Source organism: Cucurbita pepo, chromosome 12 (assembly GCF_057944985.1).
Source record: "Cucurbita pepo subsp. pepo isolate OVF chromosome 12, ASM5794498v1, whole genome shotgun sequence".
Taxonomy (NCBI): Eukaryota; Viridiplantae; Streptophyta; class Magnoliopsida; order Cucurbitales; family Cucurbitaceae; genus Cucurbita; species Cucurbita pepo.
In genome coordinates, this window is record NC_141809.1 from 4,467,224 (window position 1) to 4,477,479 (window position 10,256).

At 39.1% G+C, this 10,256-nt stretch overlaps 1 long non-coding RNA gene and 1 other non-coding gene across 2 annotated transcripts; both read left to right on the top strand.

Moving 5' to 3' along the window:
• Window positions 1–378: 378 nt before the first annotated feature.
• LOC111784449 (uncharacterized) lies at window positions 379–2,014 on the top strand. The gene is made up of 3 exons (XR_015423268.1): window positions 379–579; window positions 783–1,058; window positions 1,728–2,014. It is a non-coding gene; the product is annotated as an uncharacterized LOC111784449 (long non-coding RNA).
• A 7,730-nt stretch (window positions 2,015–9,744) lies between these two features.
• On the top strand, window positions 9,745–9,884 carry LOC147789849 (small nucleolar RNA Z247). Its single transcript, XR_015423304.1, has one exon. It is a non-coding gene; the product is annotated as a small nucleolar RNA Z247 (small nucleolar RNA).
• Window positions 9,885–10,256: the final 372 nt, after the last annotated feature.

Here is a 10,256-nt window from a genome sequence, read left to right on the forward strand (position 1 = left end):
TTTTCTTTTTGACACTTTGATGTTTTTTGGTAGAACATACCAATTGTAATGACCCAAAAATAAAAATAATATGCGTTTAGGTAGGTATGTTTTTGTGTTGATAATTATTATTATAATGATAATTATGAAATAAGTAAATAAATGAATTAATTAATAAAAAAAAATAATAAAGAAAAAAAAGACAGCAGCAGCTCAAGCTGCTGCCATGGAGAAAGGAGGAATGGACAGGTGAATTAAAAACATTTTAAATTCATTTTTAAATTCATTTTTATTATATATATATATATATATATATATAAATTCATCTTCAAACTGCTGCCATGGAGAAAGGAGGAATGGACAGGTGGATTGAAGGGGAAAAGAAAGAAAGAGGGAAGTGTGAGGTGGTGCCGGTGGTTCTGGGATTAAAAACTAAGAACAGAAAAGAAGGAAAAACAGTAAACAGGGGAATGAGTTGAAATTGGTGACTCTTTCGAAATTCCTCATGGTTTGGAGATTTCCTTGTCGGGGGCGCAAGCTTGAGAAATTCCTTAGCATTCGAAGCTCAACCGATAAGCCATACTAGGCGTTTATTCGAAGGTAAGGAAACCCATTTGACCGAATCTTTAAATTCTGATATCTTAGTCTATACTGCATAATAAGTTATAAAATATGGCTTGTTAGAATCGTAATAAGGAGATCTATAAAGTTGTAGTGGAAGTCGGGACGAAATTCGGGCTGTAGGGGTGGAATATGGCTTCGGGACATAATCGGTATTAATAGAAAAGTTGGGAAAATTTCAGAAAACGCAAGGAAGAAGAAGGAGCGCGTGCACTACACGCAAGGCGCGTGAGGAGCCGGGACTGGGCGTGCGACTAGGAGTTCTCCTGGCGCGTGGGACAAACACACCGAGAATGTGAGGGCGCGTGAGACCTCATTTCGACTTCGGGTTTGTCCCGTTCGATTCATTTTGACCTATACTTACCTTGAAAATAGTGACATATAGGTCTGATTGGAGGAAATTGTGTTGAAATACCCTATTAAACGTACATTCAAGAGAGAAAGGGATTCGAAACAAGGTAAGTAGCATATCGTTCTTTAAGCTAGTTCTTAACTTGTTGACAACATGTGAGTATGTTGTTTACCTGATTAAAAGCTTAGTATGTTAAAATGAGTTTTGATGATGTTGAATGTTTATTGTATATCTTGATTGCTTGCTTGTGAGGTAAGCATGATATAAATGATTACTAGAATGTTCTATGTGGTGAACATCATAAATGTTGAAAGCATGCAGTAAATGTGAGTATGCATGTTAATGGAAATGTTATGACTCTAGGATATGCTTATTGGTTGTTGAGCCATGACTTATTTATATGAGTATGATAGTCTACTAATTCCCACGGAGTCCAGACCAACGCATTGTGTGCTAAGTCAGGGAGCATGAGTACTCCTGACCGTTGGTATATGAGATAAACAAGCCGCCAGAGGAATTAGTAGACGGGCCGTATTTGACTGAGAGCGAGTCTTACATACGAGTCCGAAAATTCTAGATAAGCATATCGAGAGAGAGTCAGTAACCTAAGCTTGAGGTAGCTGAGATACCTCATTAATGAACAGATGACTCTAGTAAGAGAAACTAGGAGTCAATGGCGAATAAAACTTAAAAACACCTGGAAAGATTAGTTATGAACTCATGAAAAATAAGCTCCCTATTACTCATCAAAATTATTTTTAACTTTTCTTTCCAGATTTAGTTGATGTAGGCCAACCGAGGACAAGGACGAGACCAGCAGGCTAGAGACTATTTGGGAATCCATGTCTGTGTCTGTTTTGTGTACTTATGCTTTCGTTGTCAAGAATTTACTTTGGTCGTTTTAAGTTTTAAATAGTACTGGTTTTAAATGTCTTTTTTTACGGGATGTTTTTAGAAATATTTTGAAATTTATGATTGGTTGTCGAGTTTATTATCGATGTCAGTGGTAGCTCCTATGAATCGCATTGACGATGAGCGGGTGTTACACCAATAGTCCTAAAAATAAAGTTAAAGAATCTTCATAGTGAATTATAAAAAAAATGGTAAAGTACAATAAGGTAGTTTCTCATAGCAATTACAAAACAACATTGTTTAAAAAGGTTGAGTATTGAAAACACTCACTAAGTAAGTAACCTTCCTATCGAGTTAGATATACATTCAACCACAACAAAAATTGTGAAATCAAGGGATCTATAAATCGTTGAACACTGAACAACTCTCGTGCTCACATATGAGTAGTTGCCACAAGTAAAATCAAAACACAACAATACATTCCTTATACACACAGATAGATGATTGCCACCAAGTCATATCACAAAAAGATGGTATCGTTGGGATTTATGCTCTAAAGCTTCCTAATTAATTATTTGTTTTTAACAATAATTTTTATTATTTTATTTGTAATTAATTGTTATCCATTGTATGAAAATTCAAGGTTATTAATGTAATATTGAACCGTATGTGATATGTGGAAATTACTACAAGGGGAGTAAGACTCGGATTACCTTGTTGATCAAATATCTCAAGGCAAGAACACTTGATTGAGATTCGAATCACTCCACAAGAAAGATTGATCATGTCTAGCTTGAATGATTCTTGTTGATCAAATATCTCAAACGCTTGTTAGAGATTCGAATCACTCCACAAGCAAGATTGATCATGTCGAGCTTGAATGATTGTACATGCAACCTAAACTACATAAAATTGCAAAGAAACATAGCCATTGGCTAAAGAAAAGCATAAATGCTTCTTTTACTATATTTTCCAAGTCTACTTACAAATACAACATACATGGCTTTATATAGCCTCAAAATGAAACTATTAAAGGCATTCCAAGAGTTGTAACATTCATACTTAATGATCTTAATTAACCATTACGTAATTGTAACCTAAAGTAAATTAAAATTCTTAAAATACATTAATGAAATATAGTAACTCTAAATTACTCTAAATTGTAATCCACCCAAAATTTAAAACATGAAACTTCATTCTTCTTCAATGTGGCATGAATTGAAATATCTTTTGATAATTTCAACAATATTTTCTTCACATCTTCATTGAAGCATATTGTAAGATTGATGTAACGGAACCAAAAAAAAAAAAAAAAATGGGGGTCGTCGGCAGAACCGAAAACTCCGGTGAACGTTGGAGTTTTCGCTCGCACACGACCCACAAAGGGCGGCTGAAGGTTGGGATGCCACAGAACTCGACCCCGACCTTCAGCCACCCCAAAACGACCTGCAAAGAACGAAAACAGAGAAAAAACGAGAAGGAACAGAAAAGCCCGACGAAACTCCGGTGAAGCCGAACCATACGAAATCGACGTCAAAACCATACGAAACAGGAGTAGATTTAGACGAATCCTTTACGTTGAACACCGTTGGCAAAGAAGATGGAACGTCGAATTTCTGAACTTCTCCAGATCCGGGATTGTGAGGCCCTTACAAACCAAATCTATACAAAAAACAAGGTTAGGGGAACAAGAGACTCGGGAACGGAGAAAAAAAGGAGGGAAAAAGGACGTTGAGACGACGTTAACGAGGAGAGAGAAAGGTCGCTGGAAAAATGCGCACGCAATCGGGCGAAGAGGATGAATTCTGACCCGAGGGCCGGATCCCGAAACCCGAATCGAACCCAGTCCCCTTAGGTCGGCCCAGTACCTGACGGTTCCTGCGGCCCAGGCGCTTCAGCCCAAAACTCATAAGCCCAGCCCGCCTGCATTTTTCCTTCAGCCGAACGGCCTGTCACCTGCGTACGGCTCGAAACCCGCGAGCGATCCGAAAACCCGCACCTCGACCCAAGACCCCTACACACGCGTCGCTCTCTGATTGTGCCACGTGGCACGTCTGCAGCGTGGCTCCCCTCGGCTCGGTGGCAGCTTCTCGGCTCTCGCGGCTTATTCGGCTCGAGAAACTTATTTCCAGCCCGTTTGTCATCGTTCCGACCCCTCTAGACTTAGTTTCGGCCCTGTTTAAGGTAAAATAGATCATTTTAAGGTTGTATTTCACAAATTCAAGATTGGAATTAATTATGTTTGTGAAATACTAACTAAAGTGACGAATGAACCAATAGGAATCAACCACCAACGGAAGCGTAGAACGTTCACGAGGAGCTAGGAGCTTATGTTATATTCTAGGGAGTACTTCGACTAAGGCCTACCAAGTAAGTGGCACAACCGTCGTAGGTTACGCGTATTTTTCTGTATGCTGGCATGTGCCCGTAGATTTGCATGAGTCATTAAAATTGTATGCTAGTTTGATGTGCCTAAGTACGAACTCATGTGAACGTGATTGTATGTTATGTATGCTGCTTAGTTTGAAGTGATATGTTATGCATGTGACGATATGTGGTCCCTGAATGATTATGGCATGATTGTATGGAATATGTGAATGTGAACAACATGAATTGTATGACATGAAACACGGTAAACTGTCTGAAATCATAACCCCGATAGGAATATGTATGAAATGTGAATTGAAAATGAGAATGACATGAAGCATTGAACGTGACAGGGGGTTATGGTCATTAATGATAAATGTAAAAGTAGGGGGGACCTCATGCATTATGTGTGTTCATGCATCTAGGGGATACCCCTATCCCATCACGAGGGTACGGAGGCGTACATCCAATGGTAGGACAACGATCGTTATGCTTTGCATAGCGCTGCCGTGACGGTTCTAGTTTTAACGGGTCCCGGCATAAGGGGCTCCCAGAGTATGCCCACCGGATAAGGATAGTGGCCCAGCGGTGTGCGAACTAGCTGGTGAGCCCATACTCGCACGTATGGGCTGTGTGTAGAGTATATGATACACGTCCACGATTACTCGTTAGGACTACACCATAGGGAAAACAAAACGAAACGAAATGATAGGTCCCATCATTTCATTGCATGTGATTGTCGCATAACCCCGATAGGGGGTCACTTACTGAGTATTCTAGAAATACTCAAGCCTCGTGCTACTTTACTTTAGCAGATAAGGGCAAGGCACCCATGTGCCAACGATGGCGGCATCGTACACTTTGGGACTGTGGCACATGCATAGGGTAGTTGTTTTTTTTTTTTTTTTCCATTTCGTAGTCTAGGTTGAATTCAGTTTGCATCATTAGTATAGGTTAGTATAGGTTGAAATGTATTTGCATAATAAACCATAGGGTAGAATAAAACATTCATTTCAGTTTTGTTTCTTTTCCTTTATTTCAATAATGTTCTTTTCTTTTTCCCCTGTAATCATTTGCTCTTTCACGAGGTAATAAAAGGGGAGTGTGAGTCGCATTTATGAATAGGGCCCATTTAATGTATATTCCGCATTTCAAGGGATAGTAATTACCTTAGATTAAATAAGTAAATTTTAGGGTTGTTACAATTGATGTCTCTTGGTTCATATCAGTATGTGGTTGACATACAAGAGAATCGTGTTCAAGTAATAACCTAAAGAGTCTATAGTATATGGATAAGGTTGGGTGCCTTATCCTGGTAACACTATTGATACGACTCACTTTGTAATCGTTACAAATGATTTGATCCAAATCGTTCATGTGGAGACATGTAAATGGGGGTATCCTATACAATGAGTTTGTATAAGACTGGACCAAGAAATATTTAATCTCTCTTTATAAATCCACTAATTGAGAAGATTAATATTTCACATGATGATCATATGCGACACAATCTTAATCCTGAGTGAGTTATGAACTCCTGCCTACCATTTTGGGGACTTGACCAAATAAGGAGTTAGGAACATAATATCATGAGATGGAATTCACTCATTTCCATATAAGGAAATTAGATGAGTTGTTCCCTTAAGTACTGATTTCGGGATTTGAACAATGGGGCCCCACCCTCTCATTGGCCCGAGAGGGACTTGGTTTATGATTGGATCATAAATAAATTTTTCATTAGAGATTCAGTGGTACTTAAAGTGAAAGATGTAATTACAGAGGTAAATCGGACTTTTGACCTAGCTATAATTATGAACAACTCGTGAAGGATCGACTTGCTTGTAATGATTATATCAATAGACATAACTCGTCCTACAGTCATAAAATTGCAACTCTAAGTCTATACTGAAGTGACCTATTGTTAATGAATGGAAATTAATTAATTAAACGTTTAATTAATTAATTTTAAATCATTGGAGCTTATAATCTGTAGATCCATAAGGTCCGCTTGCTAGCTCATAGTAATGCACAAAGATTCAATTTATTTGAAAGAAAATGGGAAGTGTTCAAATTAATATTTAATATATCAGATATATTAAATAAATAGAGAAAATATATTTAAAACTTTTAAAAGTGTTCAAATTGAGTATTTCACCGTGTACCTTTCTTTTTGTTGGCTCAATCATAAAACTTCATGGTTAAACGTGTTTTACTTGTAGTGATTTTATGTTTGGTGACCTCTTAAATAATGTTTTGAGAGGCACGTGAGCGAGGACAAAATATGTTTGAAGGATTCGTATTGGTCTGTGGAAATAGTTTTCACTCTTGAGTAACGATGAATGGGTAACGTGACCATGCTGCAAGAGATAACGGGACCATCAATTACCATATCCTAATTTAAATCCTGGATATGGACATTATCGTATCAAACTTCCATACTAATTTTTAATTCTCCCTACATTATTAAACAATTTTTAGATGGTTAAACCAAGCAAGATTATTATATTTAGGTCATTATTAAACAATTTTTAAAAAACAATGTTGAGATTGGAATAAGTAGAAAGGAAATAAGTAGTTCCATATATAAATTGAACAGGATTTTAAAATTGGGAACACCTTTATCATTTATTTATTTAAAGCACTCATAATCTTTACTTATGTAGGAATCTCAAACTTATTTTCAGAAACATTTTTTACCGACGAAAAGCACTCATAATCTTTACTTATGTGGGAGAGCTACGCTAGAGAGTCGTATTCTGGCTGAAACACTTCTATATTCTGGCTAAAACACGTCTAAAATATTATGATCGTTGTTGTTTTGCATGTATGTAACGGCCCAGATCCACCGCTAACAGATATTGTCTTCTTTGGGTTTTTTCTTTCGGGCTTCGTCTCAAGGCTTTAAAACGCGTCTACTAGGGAAAGGTTTCCACACCCTTATAAAGGATGTTTCGTTCTCCTCCCCAACCAATGTGGGACTCTCACAATCCACCTCCCTTCGGTCCAGCGTCCTCGCTGGCACTCTTTCCTTTCTCCAATTGATGTGGGACCCTCACCAAATCCACCCCCTTAGGGGCCAACGTTCTTACTGCCACACCGTCTCGTGTCTACCCTACTTTCGTGAACAGTCTCTTCGTTGGCACATAGTCTGGTGCCTGGCTCTGATACCATTTGTAACAGTCCAGATCCACTGCTAGCAGATATAATTGTGAGAGTCCCACGTTGGTTGGAGAGGAGAACAAAACACTCTTTATAAGGGTGTGAAAACTTTCCCCTAGCAGACGCATTTTAAAGCCTTGAGGGGAAGTCCGAAACAGAAAGCCCAAAAAGAAAAATATCTGCTAGGGGTGGATCTATGCGGTTATAATGTAACACCATAACAATGTTGTTCACCACAAATTCACTTTAAATCTCCCGGAACCAAACTCTCATATCGTCATCTTTCGACTTGTAAGGAAGAAAAAAGCTTGGCCCATTTTGCATTTCATTGGTTACATGCACAGTCAAGTGCTCAAATGGATCTGCAAAGCAAGTTTTTTTGAACCATGGTGAATGCCATTATAACCTAATCTAAAACCTTTTAAATCAATCTCACGAATTTGTGAAAGAGATGTCAAGAGTGGAGAGACAAAAAACACTGAGTTTATCTAAAAGAACACTGAATTTATTTTTCTTTTTTCTCTGCTCTAACTTACAATAGAAAGAAATAATGTATTTATAGATACCTTTCATTTTCAACACTTTGTCCTTTTCGTTTCCAACTGACTTTTGAATTTAAAACCAACTAAAATTAACTAATAAATATAACCTTTAACGTTTATTCAATAAAACTCTCTCATAAATTTAAATGCTATATTCAACGAATCCACTTGCGCCATTTTCGTTTTCTCGAGCTCAGTCGTGGCTTCTACAATTTCCTCTCCTTGTCCTCGAGCAACAGACTAAGATATCCTTTTCTGACGAAACTTCATTTGGAGCTTCTCGAAAACAGCCCATTTGAGACAGCAACTTCTTCTCCCGTTCTCAGCCACGCTTGACTCAGTCAAAGATGTCACAGCTTCTTTTAGTTTACTCAATTTCCTTCGCAAGTCCACAACGACATTTTTCACTTCCACTTTTGCCTTCTCCATTTCGGCTTTATCACGAGTGATTATCTCAATCGTGTGTCGTAAACTCACTGCCTTCTGTTGGACTCGATTGAGATTCACGTCAAGTGAGTCTCTTTGTTGAGTTAGCATCTCTACATCTTTCTCCTTCCTCACTAACTCTTCCACTAAACCGTCAATGTCTATTAATAAGTCATTCTCTTTCTCCACACCTTCTTCAATTCTCTTCACAAGTTCAGAAATTACCTTCCCATTCTCTTCCTTCTCCTGTTTAAGATAGAAAGAATTCTCACTCAGCCACTTCCTTCTCTAATCTTTCAATCTCCATTTCTAAATCTTTCTTTTCTTTCTCAATCTCTATTTTCTCCTTCGAAAGGTGCTCGTTCAGTGATTTCAACGTCTACAACTGAGACTTCTCCACAGATTTATCCATAGCAGTTTTGGGTTGTTGCTCTGAATCTCTGTTCTCCTGCTCATGATCCTGTAATTTATTTGGCTCATTCACTGATCGCATGGGCTTCTTCTTCGCCATTGTTTTGGGATTTTGAAGGGATTGCGACTTACATTTGCATCATCTGTTTTTCATGTTCAACCTGCATTTCTACCATCCTTTCTTCCCATTCCATCTTTTCTTCTTCCATTCTCATCCTCTTTCTTCTTTCTTCCTCAAATTCCCTTTCCCGCCATTGAAGCTCTTGTTAAACCTAAAATAGATCATAACTGTGTATACTAAAATAATCTAAGATTTACTAGTTGTTACCAAATCTATGATTTGAAGGGTTTGTTACCAAATCTATGATTTTATGGTTTGTTATCAAATCATAGATTTGGAATGTAATCTTCATTATACGCATCTATAAATACATGAGGTCGTGACCCATATAGGTCATCGTGCCATTCAATCTAACATGGTATCAGAGCCAAGGTTTATTTTTTAAACTCCTCGCCATGTCTTCTTCCTCCTCTCCATCCACCATCTCCAACACCGTCTCAACTACCATGGCGACTTTTGGCCCAATCCCTCTACACCATGTTGTCACAATTCGTCTAACCAAAAACAACTTCATCATATGGCGTGCCCAGCTCCTCCCCTACCTACGGAGTACGAAGCTTATGGGCTACCTCGATGGCACCAATGTTGCACCTGCCAAGCTGATCCCTTCCTCAACTGCTGCTGGTGCTGAGTTGGTCTCTAGTCCGGCCTATAATCAGTGGTATGATCAGGATCAACAAGTCCTTAGCGGCCTTCTCTCCTCCATGTCTGAGGAGATTCTTCATGATGTGGTTGCCGCTACTATGTCCAAGGAGGCGTGGGATACCCTACAGCGGATGTTTTCATCGTCAACTCGTGCTCGCACTACTCAGATTCGTGTTGAGCTCGCCACGTCCAAGAAATGAGATCAATCTGCTGCAAATTATTTTTGCAAGATCAAAGGGCTAGCCACCAAGCTGGCCGCCGCCGGCTCTACCTTGCAGGATGATGATGTGATCGCGTATCTTCTCGCTGGTCTTGGCCCTGACTATGATCCCTTCGTCACCTCAATGACTACCAAGAGTGAAGCCCTCACTCTTGATGATGTGTTTGCACATCTAATGACGTATGAAGCTCGCCAACTACAACACTAGGCTGAACTTCAGTTAAATCCGGGATCTTCGGCCAATTATACTGGTCGTGCTGAACTTCAGTTAAATCTTGGATCTTCTGCCAATTATGCTAGTCGTGGTGGTCAACAGAAGAATCGTGGGCGTAGGGATCGTGGTCGTGGTCGTTCTCAAGGTTATGCACCCTCTCGTCCTGCTGGTGATCGTCGTGGCCCTTCTGCTCATCCTTCCTGCCAGATCTACGGCAAAGTGAGGCATACTGCTATCCGCTGTTGGCATAGGATGGATGAGTCCTATCAAGATGAACCTTCTTCTGCTCCTCCTATGACACTGGCGGCTACTTCCTCTTACAAGATTGACCCAAATAGGTACAGCGA